A 22827-nucleotide genomic window follows, 5' to 3' on the forward strand; every position below is an offset into this window, starting at 1 on the left:
GCACTGTACCTCTACCCCACCCCCGTAAGTCTAATCGGACAACCAACACCGGGGTAGAAGACAGCTTGAGCAAAATTTAGCACTCGTGAGCACGCGTTTACAAACACGTCCAAACACGACGGTGTCTCAAGACCGAATCCTAAGTTAGAGGTTAAATTACGACACAGCATTTGATATTGCTATAATTATTAACAAGCGGGTTTTTACTCTTCCGAAAAAACAATATCAACAATGTAAATTTAAAAATAACTAAATAAACACTTTATAATAATATACCGGCTAAATCAAACTGCTGCTACCTACTTGATAATCATACTATATGACTGTCACGTCATTAAACGACATGATTTTTGTTAACCCATATACTTTCGACTTTTCATTCGGTATGCTGCCTGAAGAAACATTTTATTTTTTATGCTTAAATTTTTGGTTAAATGATTAAAAATTTAATTTATAACCTTTAAATACGTGCGCGACATGTGTGTTACAAATGAGAACTACAGAGGGCGCATTGCAGGCAAGTGAATTCAATTAATTCAATACGGTTGGAAACAATTGACACAATTAGCAACAATTTAAACCGATTTAACTTTTGATCACTGTTAATCGTTATAAATCGTATCCAATCAATTATTTCTAAAGGGGTGAACATGCCCTGCAATTTTTAGCTTAATCAGATGTTATTTAGAGAATGGGAGACTGGAAGGCCCCTCAAACTTCGCCATATATTTCACGTGATAAAAAATGAGCGAAGGCTTCACACTAAAGTAATTTTTTCAAGTGTTTATAGAATCTAGTACCCGCGAAGGGAGCGATGGTTTTTGATATAATGAAAAAGGAGTTCAAGTGAAAATTTTTTAATTATAAATCTGATCACAAAACCACAATTTTATCAAGCAAAATGTAGAAATATTCCAGTTTTTTCCGAAATTGTAATGCCTAAAATTTACCTTTTTCGCATGATTTTTAATTCTTTCCACAAACACTTGTTTTAATGTATCAAATTTAGACCCAACTTTAATTCTAAAGATGGCAGGGCATCTTCACCTCTTGTACATTCAGAGAACTGAAAGCTGGGAGCCTAATATTTTCTGGAAAATTATTTACGCCTGATTATATCAATAAGAAAGATAACCGACATAAGTTTCGAACAAGTAAAAGTGTAAATGAAAGTGAAAGTATATTATCCGCATAAGTAACGAATCTATATGTAAAACACGTACCTGGTTATCAGTATTAAATTGATTTAATAATGTTGAATAAGAACCGCATTTGAAGAAGAAAAAACCGCTTTATCATCACGACAATGCGCCTGTTCATTCATGCTTAGTTGCACAAACAAAATTGCATGAAATCGGCTTCTAATTGGTTCCTCAGCCACCGTATTCGCCAGACCTGGCCCCCAGCGACTATTACTTGTTCCCTAACCTGAAGAGATGGCTCACCGGTGAGCGTTTTTACTCAAATGAGGAGGTCATAGCTGAAACTGAGGCGTATTTTGGAGACCTTCCGATCGAGTAATTTTCGGACGGTGTCAAAAAGTTAGAAAATCGTTGGACTCGCTGTATCGATCTAAAAGGAGAGTATGTTGAAAAATAAACCCGACTTTGGCCAAAAAAACGTCTCCGTGTTTCATTTTTCAGGGACTTATCAGACTGCCTAGTACCTAGTACCTTGTGGGGTCATAGGGGCAGTGTATACGTGATTCTAGGAAATACACCTCACTTCAACCGGGTATAACTCTAAAGCTATTCACTTTATAGAAAATTTTTTGCATGAAATTTGTATAGAATTTAGTTCTCTACAATATTAAAAATGACTATTTTTAGTTTCTGATGTACTGAAAAAAAGTTGTTTGTAAAGAACGAATTGTTGGCACCATTTTTAAAGATGGTATAGCGAGCGGCCTTTTTATATATGTGCAGTGCCTGGGCTATACGATAAGTATGACTTGTTATAAGAAACCATCGAATGTTCTGTCTACCTCATATGATAGAAATAGACTTTTCGACACGATCTTTTCGAATTTGATCGCAGCTCGTTGTTTATCTCATATTGTAGAAGGAGAGGTCCGATCGTAATGACGCATCGTAATTGTACCCGAAGTGCTTTGAGAAATAGGTGGGTGAATCAAACATTGAACTGCAGATGATTTGGCCAGGAGATAGCAATACTAAGGGGCAATGTATAAATTGCGTTATGTTTTTCTCTGCAATTTGCAACTATGTAACATCATTTTTCCGGGTCAATAATTTGTAATCCCCCTCTACCTTATTTCACGTAATTTTTGCCAATATTATCACATTTATTAATAGAAACCTTTATTGGCAAATTACAAGTAATACTGTTAAAATCATTATCAATCTGAATATCCTAGCAAGGGCCTTTATATAGGAACCCACATAAGATTCTACATTGATTTTTGTATGTAATCGTATACGCGAATTAGGATAAAAAATGGTACAGAAACCTATATGTGAACATCTAACGTTACAACTATCCTTGCATGAAACGACAGTTCTGTAGAAAAGTGAAAATAAATAAGTACTGGATGAATTTAGATAAAAACAACTTCTTTAGAATTTGTTCAATAAATTAATCATTTTTAATCGGATACAATTATTAGAATTACAAATACTGTTGCAAAGAACAAAAGAAGACTTTCTTTTTTGAGATTGGATAAAAATTAACACATGTTATAAAGGCGATAAAAAACCGAATTTGAAATAATTACCAATAGAAAAATAATATTAACTTGAAGTTAAATTTTTCAACAAAATACATATATTTACTGCGTCCTCCAAAATTCAAAACTAATGTATTTATTGTTTGCCTTATACGCCGATTCGATGAAATTTGACTAAATGTGAATAGCTTATACAATTCCGATATTTCGATTCCATCACAGTTTCAGGCCGTTTGAAAAATGCGACTCAAGATTCACGTGGTTAGTCCATTTGGATTTTATCGGTTCTATCGCTGATTGAAGCGGTTTGGAAAATTCCACTCGTGACTCATGCGGTGAGCCGATTTAAATTATTTTCAGCTTGATTGGATAAAAGGTTCCATTCTGTAAAAGTCAGCTTCATGCACAGCCTCTATTATGGAAACTTGCGTTTTGATTCCCGAAGAACTTTCTCCAGTTCTTGATGCAGATCAAACTTTATGTAAAAAAACTATTCAAAAACGAATCCGACTCTATAGTGGCTGATGTAAAAATATCGGTATGTTCTGACGTCGTTATTCCAGTGGACACTCTTGTCGACCAGTTTCTGGGTTCGATCGGATTCGACAAGATTGACTATTCCCTCTTCGATGACAACGATGTAAGTGTGGCGATTCAATGACAGTATTAATTCATTTTCTTGGTTTAATTTAAGTGTTTTTATAGGCATCATTAAAAATAGGTGCATTTAGTAAATAAATAGCAAAAAGAGCATGTTTTATTAAGAAATTATGATATTTGTTTTATTCCTTAAAAAAAATCATATGCATTGAACAAAATCGTCTCACCTTGATTTCTAATCTGACTCTTAGGTTTGTTGATAGAAAGTGTAAAACACCTATGATTAATCCTAACTTCAAATCTATATGTAGAAAAATAACTTCGCAGTATACCACAGGTTAAATCATTTGACAAATTGTGGTATACAAGGAGCGACTATATTTAGAGCAACATATTTGTTTATACTTGTTATTTACCTTCATAACGTGCAAATATAATAATAAACAACCAGACGCTAGTGTAATCCATATTTTTCACTGTTTGAAATGTTATGATTTCAACCTCCAATTTCTTGAGGTTACATGAGGCGAAAATACCGTGCAATTTTCAGCTAATCAGATATTATTCAGGGAATTGGAGGTATGAAGGCCTCTTGAACTTCCGCATATATTTTGCAAGTAGAAAATTGAGAAAAGGCTGTAAGTTGAAGTGATTTTCCTAAACACAAATGGAATTTACACAGAAAGAAATTTCGGAACGACGCTTTACTACCGCATATTCATGTTATCTTATATATGTTATTCACAATCAGTACTTGGAAAAATTAAAGTTTTTCTTCGGAAAAACTTTAAGTTTATGTTAATCAGTCGAGCACGTATTCATAGAAAAAAGAACGATAATAAATTATTAAAGTGTCTCAGATATCGTCAAACCCCTATTTAAAAAAAAATATGTCCATTTTTGGTTGAAAACAATAAAATGATAAGCGAAAATCACAAAGGCTGGCGCTTGTACAGCTCGTCAGCACGTGCAGGAAAAAGCGCTGCAACATCGCCTCAGAGTGGTATTGCTACTCTCTCCGCCAGATGGAGAGATGATCCACTTACACGTTAGGATAGCGGCCGTGCTATGCTGGCACAGCAGCTCGCCCAAACCGATAAAACAGTTATCTCTCTGAGAGGTCATGCAACAATCCTTCATTCAGCGCAATAAAGTGTCTTCTTGAGAGAGCAGCTTACCAAAATTTCTTTCTGTGTAGCATACACGAAGAGAGGTAGTTTTTGATACTATTAAAAAGCAACTTGTGGTTAAAAGTGGTTTTTCGGGAAATCGCGAAATTCGTACCCACTCAGATTTTTATGAAATTTTGTGTATATGTACCATATAGTCAGACACTCAGGACTAGGACATATTATGTCGAGTGTCAATTACGACCTAATTCCAGTTTGACTAGGTATATTGTCAAGTCGTACAAGTTCGATGACCCACAAACATTGTCTCAGCCACCTGAGATCTGGCAACTGAGGGAAAGTATGTACAATATAGTAGTTGCCATTGTCCTTCATTTGACGAGTCTTCCTGCTATTTAGCATTTTATGTCCAGTGTTTTTCTTTCCAAGCATATACATTATCGTTACCGGTGAAAAAATTTATTTTGCGGTTTATACGGTTACGTAGTTCCGGAAAAAACCCTTTATTTTTGAATTTCAATCTCTGTCGCTAATGCCCTTTTTCAGTGCCACACCTTTGGTTTATGCGGGGAAAAGTACGACGGACGGGCGAAAATTATATCGAGATTATAATACTAAATAGCAGAAGGCTTGTCAAATGAACGAAATGGTTATTATCATACGTACCTTCTTTTAGCTGCCAGCTCTGACGTGATTTCTACAATGTTCATGTAAATATACTATTTTATCAAGAATTTCAGAAATATTTAATTTTTGCGACAATTATAATGCCTACCATTCTCCATGTGTGCATAACTATTTTTTTCCACAAACACTTCGTCCAGTATATCAAAAATAGTCCCTCCTTCGAGTAAGTTAAAAATTTCAGGCTATCTTCACCGCATGTACTCTTCCGAAACTGAGAATTGGGAACCTAATATTTTGTAGAGACAAGGCACTACTGGCCGACGATTATAAAACTTTTTCACTCTAAGTTCCACTTCCAATTTTCAAAAATTTTAGTTAGTTATTTATTTTAAATTGTTGCAACAGTTAAGTTCATACAAAGCATTTTTCTATGAAGTGAATAGTTTCAGAGATATACCTGAGTGAATTGAGGTGTATTTCCTAGAATAACGTACACACTGCCTTTATGACCCCATAGAAAACTCGTTATGATCAGTTCATATTGTAAACATATATAATTTACTTTTCATTCATAAATGAAATTTATGTGCAAAAAATATGAAATATAATTGTATAAAAGGGAAAGACCAAGGAAACGCCAAGTTTCTGAAAATGCCTAAAAATGCTGGGAACTTGTATCAGACTGTTTAAGTTTTAAAGGAAGAGATTGTTTGTTCTGGTGACATTACTATAGCTGGAGAACATTTCTTGACTGTCCTATACGGAGCATCTGGAACAGATATTCCTTTGGATTCTTTCCGAGATCAATATTTCACGAAATCAACGACGCAGAGTAACATGACTCTTGATTCACTTTTACCTACATTAGGAGCATCACGGCAGCATCATCTCTGTACGGAACAGCAAATACAAACTTGATGCGGAGACATGAAGAATCCAGAAGACTACGAATGGAAGTGAATTAAAACTGGACTCACTCCAGTCAGAACAAAGAAGGATCCTGCTCCAGAAATTCTTCTAAAACCACTCTCCTGCTAATAAAAGTAAGGATGCGTCGCAGCATGCACCTGTAGAAAAGCAGGGTTTAAGTTCTCTATCATTTTTATTCACTGCAATGAAGGTTCGTGTGAGAAGGATCCTGAAATCTTCGATGACTCAGATAATGGAGAAAAAGAGACTATTGTCGAAGAATGATTGAATATATCAGCGATAATGAAGCCAAATGATGAAGAAGATAAGGACCAATAAGAAGGGAACACAGAAGAGGAGGAAGAAACTCAACCAATTCGTGTATTCGAAAAAAAATCAGCGAATCTTGAGCGTCAAGAAGAACGAGACAGAAGACAAGAATGAATGAAAACCTAAAAATGACTGGAGAGAGATTGAAGAGAGCTACTAACACTAACTTTTCCGGATTTAATGCAAGATGAAATTACCTAGCGCCTGGACTACCTGTATAAATAACGAATCTGTAGGTAAAATGAGCATATGCATTGCAAATTTTGGGGGAGTAACAAAAATTCTTTTTGAGTGATTTGCATTAGTCTGATTGGGCTGACTAAAATCCTATTTAACTCAGCTGGGAATTAAATAAAGAATACTTAATCGACTGTAGGCATCTGTATATTACGGTTCAATTGATTTAATTATGCCGAAGAACAATAATTTTCATGTATTTTGGAAGTGTTTTAACCGACTCCCACTCTGTTATTCTTGAACCTTAAGAGATTCATGGCTGTCGGGCCTTTTCTTGTATTCACTTTCATTGAATTCTGAATAGGGTTTTTCATCTTCTTATCGGTAAAAAGTCGATAAAAGGATCTATATTTTGCCGCAGTTATGAGAGAGTTGATTATAGACGATGGCTCCGTGACCAGAATTTGTTCGCGAGTAAAAATAAAGATGCTGAGATATTCATTTCAGGCCAAAATAGTATACATTTACTTTAAAACCTGAATTAAACGAAAATATGAATCTTTCCTTGCTCGCCTTTTTAAAATGTAAGTCAGATTCACAAAGTAAACTATTTATTTCTCTAAAACTTATGTTGTATTGGAAAATATTTCCGCATTCGCCGGGCCTATTCCCATTGTGCCCTCGGTGCAAAACACTTCGTGCTAATTTTCGTAAGTTATATTATATGCAAAACTATATGAAGTAATAGAGCTGAAGTTCTTGATGTCTGAGTCAGACGAATCTTTGTCATATTCCAATGCGGCCTGCCAGTCAGAAAAATATTGCTTTTCTGCCCTGTGGCATTGTCGCGTACATAACTTCAAAGTTGAAGATCCGCGGAATCGAGCTACGCTCAGGGAACAAAGGTATATAAGGGGATAAATTTTAACAACTGTTTGCTTTGGATCGTCTTCAAAAGACAAGCCCGCCGGGTTGCTTCTGGTGCTCGCAGCCAACCCTTATTTTTCCTCTGTTTATCGTAAGGAATACTCTCTCTCGAGTAAAATCACCAATTCCTTTCTTGGTTTTTTTTCTGATCCTTACAGTTACCATTTTCCGCACTTTTTTATCAATCCCATCCCTGGATCTACAACAATAACTTGCAGAGAATTCAGAAAGATTAGACCTTAAAAAACACCGAGACTTATTTCTTGTCTTCCTTAGGGAACCTACCCTGTAGGTCAGTTCACAATGGAGTAGTTTAATAAAGTCAAAGTCTATTTATAGTTAATATGTAGGTGTTCGCGTGCAAAAGTATGTTTCCGGTACGCAGTTACGTATTTCCACATATAGCTGGTTAAATTCCCCGAATTTTAGGTCAGAAATAAATCTCTTAGTTGAAAAACGAGTCACCGGGGCAGTTTTTAAACCGAAACCTAGAAAACCCGCTTTTTGAGGAAAACGTATACAAACTTAGCTAGTGCCATAAGATCACAATTATAAATTTCTTCGAACCTGAAATATATCTAGTTCCTCTTAATATCTGGATATGACTATATTTCTAATTAATTCTATAAGTCCCAGTATTATCCTTTGGTTAAGCTAACACCTAATAATTTTAGCCCTAGTTTAGGAATGCGGAAATATCTCCTAGACTAAAATAGGCTTTATGAGCTCTTTTCATGCGGACGCCAAGTTTCGCTACTCTTTAAATAATGCTTAAAAAATAGTTTCTATGCAATAACTTTAAATTCTTAGATTTTGACCCCACTTAGATAGTGCCTTGAAAATGCCCAAAAATCAAGAATAGTAGTTTTACATCTATCAAATTTATTGTAAAGAAGTTATTTTTTAACATTTTTTTAACAAGTGTCAAGTTTACAAGTATTTTTTAATAATTTGTAATTTTTTAAGTATTCATTATTATTTTAAACAATTCTTTTCTTTGTAAATAGTAAAAAAGTTCTTCATTTGTGCCATAAATCACACAATTAATGAATGTTAGGAGTAATATGTTTTTATAAGAATATTTGGTAATTATTTGAACAATTTGTATTTTTTAAACAATTTTTCCCTGTAAATCTTAAAAAGTTACTACTTTCTGAAATTAGTAACGTTGTTGATGAACTTTATAAGTGATATGTTGTGTGGAGCAACACTTACAATTTCATAATAATAATCCTTCACTTGCCTCTTTTTATAGGAAAGGTAGAAGGAATTCTAATTTTTGAATCTCTTATACTATCCCGAATAAAAATGCTTCGACCTCAATGCACCTAAATGGTCTGTTTGCGGTATGAGTATGCAGTTGCCAACATTAAGCTAATAAAGTCCAGGTATGAGCAGGATATAGTCAAAAGCGAGAAACAATCGGAAGCAAACAAAAGAACCCGAGCGAATCATACCAAACAAATCAACCCAAACGACCCAACCCGAAGAAACGAGTTCCAACGAACCCAACAGAATATAACAACTCGAAGAAACTAGCAATATCGTGCATGTCAAACCGTGTCAACACAAACGAACCAAGCTAAACCATCAAAGTCATCTAAGTGAAGTGAACCAACCAACCAATCAAAACACACCAGCCAAAACCAACCAATCCAAAGCAACTAACCGAAACTAAACAACTCAAATCAACCAGCTTAAGCTAACCAACCCAAACTAACTAACCTAAACTAAGCAACTCAAATCAACCAGCTTAAGACAACGAACCCAAACAAACCAACCCAAAACAACTATCCCAAACCAATCAATCTAAGCTCACCAGACCAAACAAACGAGCCCAGACGAAGCACGCAGAAGGAACTAAATAAGAAGAACTAACGCAAGCGACCATGCCCAAAAAAGTACACGCAAAAGAATTAACCCAAACCATGAAACCCATTCAACTCACGGAAACCAACCAACCAGCCAAAAAAACCAACCCAAATAAAATCACCCAAACCAACCAACCGAAATGAAACAACCCAAAACAATCAAACCAAACCTACTAAACTATATCAAACAAACTTAAACCAAACCAGGCGACCCAAACCAGCGAACCGAAACTTACCAACCAAAACGAAGGACCCATAACTAACCAAACCAAGAGAACCAGTACGAACGACTCATCCCATTAAAACACACAAATTCAACATTGGTATTCTATGATTATAAATATTTCATCACAATGGTGTTTATAAATTTCATAAGTTGTCACGTCTGCCATGGACGATTTGCTGCTCGTCTTATTACTCGAATTGACGAAAATGAGAATACTGTCAATAGACTAATCTTGATCCCCAGACGAGATGGATTTTCAAGATCGCCCTTGCGAGGTACGCATCTAACATAGATATGCACTAATTGCAATCATTCGATTCTTAATGAAAGCGCTTCAATGGTACGAGATCCTAGTTGCTTAAGGCTGAATATCTTGACGTGACAAGAAAAAACACTTGCCTCATCTTCAATGCAGCTTCAATCATAAAATATTATCAGCATCACTTGGATCATAATGGCTTTATTCTTCAGGCACTTCTAAGGGGTTTTCATTTTATAAATAGGCCACACGTAATTATGGGCTCACGTCTAAAAGCTTTTTTCACAAGTGCTTCGTAATGTAGCTATGTGTCACGCTAGACTTGTAGACGAAAATGCCTGTATGACAATCAGACAATCTTAAATGCAATTTTTCGTGTTTTAAGGGTGTAGTCTAGTTGGTAGGCTAAAAAATAGGTTATTTTTGAGAATTTTTTGTGAGCATGTTATGGAAGATGTGGATATAAAAATTGATAGAAATTATAAATAATATTTTGAAATATAAAACCAAAATTTTTTGTTTAATTTTTTCAAATGTTGTATAATTGTTTTTCGCTGTTTTTTGTAGTAAAAAAAAAAATTAGTGAAAATCAAAATTTTAACATGAGAATAGGTCATTTTGTGAGTACTTATCTGTACAATGTGTGATTAAAATTTTTGAAGGATCGGCCCACTGGTTCCGAAGAAATCGTAAATTGTGAGAGGACAGAAGACTAAGCAAAATAGGCACCCCATAACTGTAAGAGACAAGTGTACCATAAAAAAATATGTATATATGTAGGCACGTGTGCGGGAGTGTGTGTGACGTTCCGCGAGGAAATGGACCTTACGGTTAAGAAATCGATTTAAGATTTTTTATGATATTGATAGTTACAAAAATGCTTTTTCATATTAAAAACGAATTCCATTTTTATTTGAAAAATTGGATTTGTTATTAAGCTGCAAAGTGAGAAGTGAATCGTCTATTTCTAAGCTTGCGGTCATTTCGAGAAATCCAGCCCCAACACTTTCTAAACATCTTTCTGCGCTGTGTCCATGTGACTCTACAGTTCGCCTGAGTCGCTGAAGGCAGACCGAGAAGATGCAGTCGTGAGTGAAGGGGATGAATTTCGAAGATTTTTCTCACTCGCTGAGTATCAGAATGCGACCGCTTCTTCAATCACTTCTGATAAAAAATTTACCTGTTAATCCTAAGGTCCTTTTCCTTGCGGAACTTTACTAATATATGTTACAACTAAAGTTGGAAATCTGGCTAATATTAGGGTTAGCCGGCTAAAGCTACAACTGTCCAAAGATTTTTGATAAAGTTGATTTGTAACATAAAATAATAGTAATTTCGGGCTTTATCCGGACAAACTTAGCATTAGCCAAATGTCTCACGATAAAGCTGGATTTATAATGAAAATAAACTTTTGCATGTACAATTCTACAAATGTGTATGTATTCAGTATATTTTTACAATATAGTCTTAATTTAAAAAAAGTAAACAGTATTATTTGTTGGCGCAAGACATGCTGTGATGACATTTGACACGCTTAGAGCAAAAGCGAACTAAAAAAAAGCGTGTGCAAAATAGAAGTAAAGACACGCGAGCGCAAAAACGACCTAAGAATTAGCGAGAGGTAAACCGATACAAGAATGAAGGTAGAAGATTCCCTCCACTTTGCTGCTGCGAAGACCAGCCTCGTGTAAAGCCGAAAATGCGCGAACATGAACCGAGCTCGCCCGACTTGACGAATGACGATCTAATCAGCTGCTCGTCAAATATATTCTGGTTTTGAAATCCTAAGTTACCATAGAATCATTACATTCGTTGCGAAGAGGATAATATTTTTACCATATAATTGAATTTTTTACTAAGATGATAAAGTATTAAAAGAAAATAAAATGTTTATTTTTTATCTAAACAAATCATATTATATTAATAGAAAATAATTTTTACCAAAAACAAGAATTTTTAAGGAAAGAAATTAATTCTTAATTAAAATAGATGAACTTTAAACAAGAAGAATACATTTTTACGAAAAATAGATAAATTTCTAACTGAGAAAGGTCAATTTCCTTACGAAGAAAAAACAACAAATTTTTTAATTGAAAAAATACATTTTCAACCGATAATGATACAGTTAAATTTTTTCATACCAAAAGTTAATTTTCAACAAAATATTAGAATTTTCAAAAAGACAAAATAAATGATATTTAACAAAAAAAGATACTTTTTGAAAGACGAAGGATAAAAAAACATGAATTTTTAAGAACTGAAAGCAGTCCATTTTTAAGAAAAAAAATGTAATACAGTAGTTCAATCTTTAACTAAAATATACATAAATTTTCTACTAGAAAAGATCAATTTTAAATCTAAAATGATACCAAAATAGATGAATTTTCAAACAAGAATGATAATTTTCTGCTATAAAAGAAGAATTTTCAACTGAAAAAAATAAATTTTAAACAAAATTAACAAAATTGTCAAATTTTTAACTTAAAAATTAATACTAAAACTAAAAGATTACCATAAGTATTTAACCAAAAATGTAATAGTTACATTTTCAGTTTACAACATTTAATTTTCGACGGAAATAATGAATTTTCAACTGAAAAATATAATTTTCTGCATAAAATTTACCAGTTAAATTTTAAATTCGAGAATTTAATTTTGAACAAGAAGAAAACAATCGAATTTACTACAGATTAGAATTTTAAGCAAAGATGTGAATACACAAACAACAAGAATAATATTCTACCAATAAGATGGATTTTTAACCATATACATACTTGAATTTGAATTGAAAGATACATTTTTAACAAAAATTGGAATTAATACATGTTCAGTAAAAAAATAATAAAAAGGCAAAACAAAAAAAAATTAATTTCTGAATTGAAAGAGGAATTTTCAAACAAATAATTTTTTAACAAAAAGCCGAAATTTCAATTAAAACAAAATTTTATTTCAACCAAAAAGCAATGAATTTTTAATCAAGGAAAGTAATTTTCAAACAAATAGTTTTCTAAAAAAAGACGAAATTGAAACAAATTAATTTGCAAGAAAAAAAGAGAATTATCAATAAAATAGGTGAATTTTCAACCATGTATGCCATCGTAACATTTTCAATCAACAAAATAATACAAAATTTAAACTAGATAGTTGAATGAGTCAACTAAAAAAAATTTTTTAACCAGAAATGGAATAGTTTAATAAATTTTTTATAACAGTTTCAGTGGAAAAATTTTTTTATAACAGGTTTCAGTGGAAAAAATTACATTTTAACATAAGAATAACATAAAAAAAAGATTTTTTAACCAAAATGTTCATTCTCTTTTTTGTAAAACAAAGTTTAAATAAGTAGTTCAAAAATTATCATTCTATCGACAAAAAACTATTTCACTACATTAGTCAACAACATAACAATTAATTAAAATGTTTATTTGAAACAATTGTTCTTGTTATTGACTTCAAATGAGAACTGAACTATTAATAGAAAAAAATAAGAAAGTCTAACGCTTTTTTACTGAATACATTCCTTTTTAGTTTAAAGCTTCTAGTATTATATTTTTTTGATTGATGTTTCATCTTTTTTGTTGAAAACTTTTGTACTTGGTTTAAAATGAACTTTCCTGTTAGAAATTCATATATTTGGTTTGGAAATTCAACTTTTGTTAAAAATGTACCATTTTTACTTGCAAATTCAACTATATAGTTGAAAAACCATCTGGATTGATAGGCAATTATTATTTTCATTTTAAAATTGATCTATTTTTATTAAAAATTCAGTTCTTGTGTTGTAAATTGTACTATTTCGTTGAAAATTAATTTTGTTCTTGATGATAATTTTAATATTTTGTTATAACTTCTTCTTTTTCGGTTAATAATCACATTTTTACTGAAAATATAACTATTCCATTTTTGTCTAGAAATTAAACTTTTTTTCAAAAACTTTCTTTTTTAGTTGGAAGTTCAACTGTGTGGTGAAAAATTAATGTATTTTCTTCAATATTCGTCGTTTTTATAATAATATTATTCTTTATGTTTGTAAATTCATTTCATTGGTTGAAAATATAAGTATTTTGTTGTTAATTTGATTTTTTAAAATTAATTTTTGTAACTAAAAATTTAAATGTTCCAGTTTTGGTTAAAAAGGTATCTTTTTTAGTTGAAAATTAACTTCTTTCGTTGAAAACTAAACTATTTTGTTGAAAAGTCAATTTTAACTGTTCCATTTTTGGTTGAATACTTATTTTTCAGATTGGAATTCATTTCTAAATTTAAAAATTGCTTTCATGTTTGCTTCAAAATTCGTCGTTTCTAGAGAAAACTAATTTCTTTGGTAGAAAATTCGTCTTGTTATTAGAATATTATTCTTAGTGTTTGTGCATTTACTTCTGTGTTTAAAATGTAACTATTCTGTTGTAAATTCGATTGTATTTGTTTTTGTTCAAAATTTATTTTTTAAATTGAAAATTTAACTGTTTCATTTTTGGTCTAAATCTTATATTTGACGTTTAAAAATTAATTTTTTTTGATAATTCGACTATTTTGTTGAGAATATGATTGTTTTTGGGCTGAAAAAAAAATTCAACTGATTTTATCTTCCTGTTTGAAAATGTATCTATTTTGGTTAAAAATTCTTTTTCTTTTGCTGTTGATAATTGAACTATTTTTTTGAAAATTTAAGTGTTTTCTGAAAATTAATTTTTATACTGAATCCTGAAATGTATCATCTTCGACTGAATTTTTTTTTAATTTGAAAATTGAACAATTTTCCTGAAATTTTTTTGCTTGAAAATTGAACTTACTCAGTTAAAAATTCTTTTTTTTTTGTAGAGAATTATTCTTATTTTTTTAAATTCTTCTATTTTAATCCAGAATTCATTTCTTTCGTTGAAAATTCATCCTTTTTGTAAAACTTTTTTTAATATAGTTTGAGATTATGTTTTTAGATGGAGATTAAACTTTCATCTTCCGATAAAAATTGATGTGTTTAGTTGAAAATTCATTTATATAGTTGAAAGTTTATGTATTTTGTTGACAATTAAACTATTTTGCTGAAAACTTTTTATTTGTTGTTATAAATTTATTTTATAAACTAATAATGTAACCGTTTTTCGTTGAAAATTGATCTGTTTTGTTCAAAATTTCTTTTTTTCTTGTTACAAGCTTGATTTTTAAAATTCTAATTTTATGTTGTCAGTAAAAAATTATTGGTTTGAACATTAAATTATTTTTTAGTGGATTTTTTATTCAATATTTTTGCTTTAACTTAAAATTCGTTCCTAAAGTTTGAAAATTCAGCAATTTTGTCGGGAAGTTTGTTTTTCTCGAAAAATTAATTGATTATTAATTAATTAAATTATATAATTAAAATCAACTTGAGTTGAAAATTAATTTTTTCAAGTGGAAACTTAAGCATAAACTAAAATTTTCAGTAATAAAATGTATGTAATGATTCTAAAGTAACTCAGGATTTTAAAATCAGAATAAATTTGAGGAGCAGCTGATTCGACCGTCATTCTTGAAGTCGAGCGAGCTCGGTTTATGTTCGCGGGTTTTGGGTTTTACACGAGGCTGGTCTTCGCAGCAACAAAGTGGGGGGAATCTTCTCCCTTCATTCTTGTGTCGTTTTATCTCTCGCTACTTCTCAAGTCGTTTTTGCTCTCGCGTGTTTTTACTTTTCTTTTCCGCACGTTTTTTTTAGTTCGCTGTTGCTCTGAGCGTGTCATTTTGAGTTACAAAAAATGCGCGCCAGTTTACACTTGCATCTCTTTGTATTACAGCCTTGTTTGCAGTTACACCTCGTGGATCCTTGACCTCCTGTATGAGTTTGGATATTGGCAAGTTGAACGTAAACTTTTTATTTCTTCTAATACCTCTGTTATCTCGTCGAGTTCTGAATTGCATGGTGTAAATTGATTCCTTGTAAATTTGGTGTCTATCGTTCCAACAGCATTCTCTAATTTGTAGAATTCTGCCTCATCTATGTCAATAATAAACAATAAAACATTCCCAAAGTTTCCTCGACCTCTGTCAACGTCATGTATCGGTACTTTGGCAGTATCTACAACTATACATATCGGAAATTGAAAAATCGATTTATTTTTCACTTTTTTAGTTTGCGAAGTCAAACATTCCTTGGCATTTATTCTGTTTTGAAAAAATATCAGTCTCCTTCTTACGAATTTGACAAATTCCGTTTTCGAGCGAGCCATTACACTTATGACATAAACTATTTGTTGATGTCTGTGTACTTATTCTGTCAACTACATCGCATTATTTTCGTCAGCTAGTTTTGGCTCCGTCGCACTCAAGATTTTGTGCTCTATTATTTCGTGCAATTCCTCTTCGCTACGAATATTTAAATTAACTTCATTTGGTAGTCACGTTGTGCATAATCCTAATTTGGGATCAGAACCAAACATCGCCTGAAATGGAGATCGTTGTATGTTAGCATGATGCGCTCTTTTAAAAATACATACAAAATTAATGTATTTATATTAAACTAACAAAAATTATATTATCTATTACCTTATATTAAAATAATAACCTGTTTTTCATAAATTGAACAAATCGTAGTCCCTCTGAGCATTGGCTGCAGGATTCATTAATCATCCAAGTCATGAGCATGTTTTGTATATTTTGATTTGCCCTTTCTACGCTTCCTTGCGACTGACTATGCCTTGGCTTTCGGTGAACAATATGCAGTCCAGGCCATATAGTACGTAATTCTTCTATAATGCAGTTTACGAATTCCCACCCATTATCAGACTGTAAAATATTTGGCGCTCTGAAAATACAAAAAATGTCAAGTAGTTGTTTGGCCACTTCGGCTGCTCTTTTAGAAGTCAATGGCCGTAATTGAATAAATTTTGTTAGATTGTCTTGGCATACCATAATAAATTTATATGGTCTATCTGCACTTGACTGCATATCTATAAGATCCGCTTGACATCTACTAATCATATCTGAAAAAACCATAGGTCTCACGACCAGACCTTTGTCTGTGTATTTATTTATTCTTTTTTTGACATGAAACACAAAACTTCAAAAACAACAGTATCAATTTTTGGGTGCAGTTCTTATATTTCTTACTTAATTCAGAGATTATTCGATGTTTACTACTATGTCCTACAGAAATGTGAGTATCATATAGGACATCGAAGATTTTGTCATTTTTGACATAATAATTGATATTTGTTTCACCGGTAATTATGAAATTCAATATAATCTCATGAAATGTAATACATTTTCAATAGACTTCACACTTTTTTAATGTGCTTAAACAATTGCCTGCATTTAAAGGAACAATCAAACTTTTGGCTTCTTTTGCACTTTTAATTTCTTTTAAATAACCGTTATACTGCTTTACGTCTTTATAAAAACAATTTGCGTCTTTGTGCACCAACATTTCAGCAAACTTTTCATTGAACTTATTTTTAAAACGTTCTTTCTGTTATACCGACATTTTCACACACTGTAACTCAATACTACCGAATTGTATAAGCCACTCACAAGAGTGATAAACGAAAGTGCCAACCGAAAGAAGAGAAAAGAAAAAAGAAAGAGACAGCATAATATTCACCGCCGAAAAATATGAGTCAATGTTTACAGTTTTCAATCGCCAAGGAATAAAATTTCAACTTTGTCCACCTGCCTTTGGCTGATGCTAATATTAGCCGGCTAAAGCCCGAAATTCGTTATTTTTATCAGCTTTATCCAGCCGTTTTGGATAGAACTAGCTTTAGCCGGCTAAACCTAGCATTAACATATATCGGACTTTAGCCGTAACACACACACACACACATTAAAAATTTGTCATAAGGACAACCGCAGGATTTTACCGGGAGCGGGTGCTTATCTGAAAAATTGCACCCGCTCCCAGCGAAATCGCGGTAAAATTTCAGGCACATCCACGTCTCACGACCGTGAGATAGGTGGTTCCAGTCTGTAACGGAATCCATACGACGACCCGGCAAAAGTTTCGTGCACCCTGAAAACACGGAGCAATCCAAGAACAACCGCATTTTGCATTTTTCCCGAAAGTGTTTCAGCATATTGTTGACACGCCGGGATGCTTTTCAGGCTATTAACGAGTGAAAGCTTGGCACCTCGCTGATGAAAAAGACGATTAGTTTAACAGAATATTTCGGTTACAATCGTTGAAACCCCCTTATAAGGTATATATACCTCTCTTTCTTTTCATCCTCCTTGACTATGATGTTTTTGTCAACTGGTGCCAAAAATTCGATTACGAACATGATTCGCTTCTCGAAGTCAAGAAGAACCATGTCAGACCTCGAGTGTGCAACAGAAACAATTGTCGAGAATATAAAGTTTCAGTATATGCGGCACTTCCCATTCTCGACAATTGACTCGATTTCCCTAGGAGCGTTTAGAGGAGTGATATTAAAGTTTATGCCATAAGAGTGACAGAGATGGCAATAAAGCACTCTTAGTGCCGCATTGTGCCTTTGGATGTAGGTCGTTCCTGCATGAGTTGAACAACTAGATAGTATGTGACCTAAATGCTCGGGGTGTGCATGGCACGCCCAGCAGCTATCATCGGGAATATCTTGGCTCAAAATGTATCGACGGTATTTTAAGGTGGAAATGACACCGTCTTGGCATGCCAAAATGAAATCCTCCGTACCAGACTTCAATCCGGAAGATTTAAGGAAAGCAAACGTTAGCTCACATGACATTGACTGATCCTCCACATTTCGGTGGGAGATGCCGCGCATCCTCTTGTCGAGGAGCTGTTCACGAAAGTTTTTATCTTGTGCTTCCTTAATCCGGGATTTCAGGAGTGAGTACTCGAGATAGATAAGATTTGATGCATTTTGCTCACCCCTAATACTGAAGTTAAGTCCAAGTGTTTCAGCAGCTTTGTACAGAAAAGCTCCTTTGCTGACTTCTTCGTGATTCCTGACCATTTTAAGAAGAGGGTCTCTTCCATTTGCGACTCAATGTGCTGTGCCCAGAATAATCCTGTTGTGAAGACATTCAAGGCTCAATATTTCGTGACCACCTTGTCGGCATTAGATGTACAGTTGCGGAACAGAAGATTTCAGATGCATGCTTTTTTCATGTGCATAACCTTTCTTGTCCCGATATCAAGGGAACTGAGCTCGTCCTTCGTCCATGGAACTACTCCAAATGAATAGAGTACTACCGGGGGACGGCAAGCATGTTTGTTGCAGATACTTTGTTCCTCGCCGACAGTTCGGAAGACCAAATTTGCCGGATGAGACATTTGTATATGCTTTGGAGAGTATCCTTCATAGATGTAACATCCTGAATGCGGTTCTGTGGTACGCCCAGGCATGTATAAGTCTCTCCGGCGTAAAGGTGTCGTATAGCGCTTCTATCAACGAGCTCTGGATCTTAAAGGATGCCATTAAGTTTTCCTTGCTTCAAATAAACCTTGGCGCATTTATCTAACCCAAATTCCATTCCAATTTCCTTAGTATATCGTTCGACAATCCCTAGAGCTAGATGTAGTTGCTCTTTGTTTTTTGCATAGATCTTAAGATCGTCCATCTAAAATACATGAGTGACCTTGTACTTGCGATCTGCAGGTTTGCCGCACAAGTGCCCGTTAAAATGGCGAAGTGCTAGAGATAGTGGCAATAATTTACGGTAAAAGAGGAGTGGGCTCATGGTGTCGCCCTGAAAGACACCTTTCTGTAAGGTGACCTTATTAGTTGTCACACGATTTTTGCCAGATGAGATAGTAAATCTGGTTTTCCAAAGCGGCATCAATCACGCTGGTAGAATGCTGCATTTTTGCAGGCACATCTATCGATTAGTAGATTCTCCCGACATCCCTCTACGCCCTTCTTTGATCCTCATTGTTCATACATTTCTTGCCACACAGGTTCCCTTGCCCGAACAATCCTATCACTTAGGATAGCTGTGAATATCTTATACAATGTGTTCAGACAAGTGATGGATGGGTTGAAGGAAACGTTTTCCACCAGAAAGTTTTGATACAATCTGGCCCCGGTGCGGAATAATTCTTCATCCCTCTTAATACTTTTTTCACCTCCTCGGTAGTGATGGATCGGCATTCTTGATCAGGTGTTATGAGGGCATCACACAGCTCCTTGAAGCTATTTATATTTTCTAAGACTTCGTCGAGTCTATGCTGCACTTAGTAGAGTTTTCTCCAAAATATTTCGACCTCCTCTGGTTTGGGCGGGTGGTCGACAGTAACTGGAGGTTCTTGGAAGAGTCGAGATGGGTCAGAGAGAAACTGTTGATTTTCTCTGACCCACCTCTCCCTCCGCTCTAGAAGTCTCTTAGCATCATATAATATTCGTATTATCTCAACAATATGCTGCCTGATGGTCAGCAGCTTTGACTTGTAAAGTGTGTGATAAAAGGTCCGGAGTTCGCGCGCGAATTTTCCAACCTTGGCGGTAAATTTCCTATCAGATGTGATGTATGAGTGTAGTTCAATAAGTCCTTAGAATGAAGTATAAAACCAATTTTTTTTGGGTAAATTTTTTTTTATTTTTCAACATAATCTCCTTGGAGCTCTATACACTTGGTCAATCGCTTTTCAAGTTTTTTTAATCCTTCAGAAAAGTGCGTTTTCGGAAGTTCCTCAAAATAAGCACTTACAGAGGCAATGACGTCTTCGTTGTCTGGAAATCTCTGTCCACCGAGCCATTTTTTCAAGTTTGGAAATAAGAATAAGGATTGCTTGTTAGGCTATTAACCAGTGAAAGCTTGACACATCCAAGAGCTCCAACAGGCTATGCTGTTTTTGTCAGATCTTGCCAAAAATTGGATAACAAAAATGGTTCGTTTCTTGTAGTTAAGGAGAACTTTGTCAGGCCTCGAGTGAGTGCAAAAACAATTGTCAAGTATATCAAGTTCCAGTATATGCGGCACTTTTCATTCTCGACAATTGACTCTATTTCCTTGGCAGTATTTAGCGGAGCGGTATTCGGGCTACTGCCGCAACAGTGACAGAGATGGTAATAAATTACTCTCAGTGTTTCATTTTTCCTTTGGATGTACGTCGTTTTCGCATAAGTTGAACAACTAGAGAATATGTGATAGTAAAATATGTTATTTGTGTCGACCAGGGTAATATATAATAAAAAGTACAGAAGTTTTTCTGACTACTGGCCAACATTTCATTGAAATGACTGAATAGTCCTTAGATCATAATAAAATGTTGACGTTTCGTCTACGTTTCTGTAGACCCTTTTAATACAAAAATTTTAGTAAACATCAGCTAAAAATTTACAATACAACTGTTCGAGATTATTTGTATATTCTAGTTTGTTAAATAGATTCATATTGGAGAACCTGTGTGTTTTGTGGATTGTTTGTTTAGTTGTAAATAAGATATATTGAAAATAAGTTACGGTTAAAAACTAGAAGTTAAAAAGTCAATTTTTTAAAAATAAAATGGCATAACTATAAAAACATTATGGACGACCTCGCGAATGGGATGGACACAGCATTTGTTACATTCTCATCAGAGAAGGTATTAGATTTATGTAATATTTGACCCCCCTCCCAGTTTTTGTCAAATGTCCACGTTTTGAGACCCCTGCATCCGAAAAACAGGTTTTTACGAATGTGTCTGTCTGCATGTCTGTCTGTAATGAAAAATTCAAAGATTACATTTTTCGGCCAAACTGTACAAAATACGGCAAAAGATGAGCACACGAAAATTGTACATTCGAAAAAGGTCTAAAATCGGTTATAACCAATTTTTGATAGAGTGCGTAGTTTTGGCTTTAATCATGAGACCCGTCATTAATAGTCAAGAAAGGTGCCCTCTGCGAAGGCACATTCTTATCACGACTTTTGTTTTTAATTTCTTTTTCGTCTCGTGTGGGGGTTTTCATAAAATATGATTTTTTATGTTTTAGAGCTATTTTTTTAAGATTAAAACTAAAACCAGAACTATCAAAATTTATTCATGATAAATAAATCATTTTTATATTATTATAGTTTTATTATAGTATTACAGTTTATTATTAGTTTTGGTCAAAAGGTCCACGTTATGAGACCACCTGAATCCAAAAAACTAGTTTTTACGAATGTGTCTATCTGTATTTATAACTGTCTGTCTGTTTGTGAGCACGATGACTTTTGAAGAAATTAATCTATTAGATTTGCTTTTGGTATAGTCTTTTAGTGCCCTAAACTAAAGGTCAAGTTCCTTAGTCAGTCATTTCAGATATAAATTCAGAAATTGAGCGCCTTTTGAATATTTTTGATATCATATTTTCAAAATTCAAGACTTCTCTATATGGTCATTCATAGTATTTGGAAAGTCGAACAATTTATGTAATGAACTTTTTTATAAAATTAAAAATGATTAGATTTATAGCATTTACAAAATTCGAAAAAAAACACGAAAATGAAAATTCTAAGCCAATTAACAGACGATATGAAGAAGTGACAAGAGAAGAGAAAGTTTGAATTCTTAATGCCCTAGAAGATTATCATGAAAATTTTTTGAATTTTCTTGATAAATCAAAAGCTAAATTATGACAGCATGAAAAATAATGAAAAATCCAAAAGTTACATCTTTTCATGCAATATTTCCACAATATTTCCAATGCTTCAGTGAGCTGTGTGATGCCCTCATAACACCTGATAAAGAATGCCCACCCATCACTACTGAAGAGGTGAAAAAATTATTAAGAGGAATGAAGAGCTATTACGCTTCGGGACCAGATTGTATCAAAACCTACTGGTGGAAGAAGTTTCTTTAACCCATTAGCATTTGGCCCGTATTTTTCACCTCATATTTAAAGTCGGAAGAGTCGAAAGAAAGGCGTAGCGGGATGTTGGGAGAACATGCTCATCTATAGATGTGTCTGCAAAGATGCAGCATTCTACCATCGTGACCTATCGATAGACTGGATTGATTATCGAAAAGCTTTCAATTCGACCTCCCATAGACTGATCATCTTTTTTTTTGGAAAGCTAAAAGCTTCATGCGCAAATCGTTAGGTGCTTAGAGAGATTGATGCCGCTTTGGAAAACCAGATTTACTATCTCATCTTGCAAAAATCGTGTGACAACTAACAAGGTCACGTTTCAGAGAGGTGTCTTTCAGG

The 22827-nt window shown here is 33.7% G+C and overlaps 1 protein-coding gene across 2 annotated transcripts in view; it reads left to right on the forward strand.

Moving 5' to 3' along the window:
- The window catches only part of LOC117179006 (histone-lysine N-methyltransferase PRDM9-like), a 640767-nt gene that overhangs the window by 12564 nt on the left and 605376 nt on the right, over nt 1-22827 (forward strand). The window lies entirely within an intron of this gene.

Source organism: Belonocnema kinseyi, chromosome 8 (assembly GCF_010883055.1).
Source record: "Belonocnema kinseyi isolate 2016_QV_RU_SX_M_011 chromosome 8, B_treatae_v1, whole genome shotgun sequence".
NCBI classification, from domain to species: domain Eukaryota; kingdom Metazoa; phylum Arthropoda; class Insecta; order Hymenoptera; family Cynipidae; genus Belonocnema; species Belonocnema kinseyi.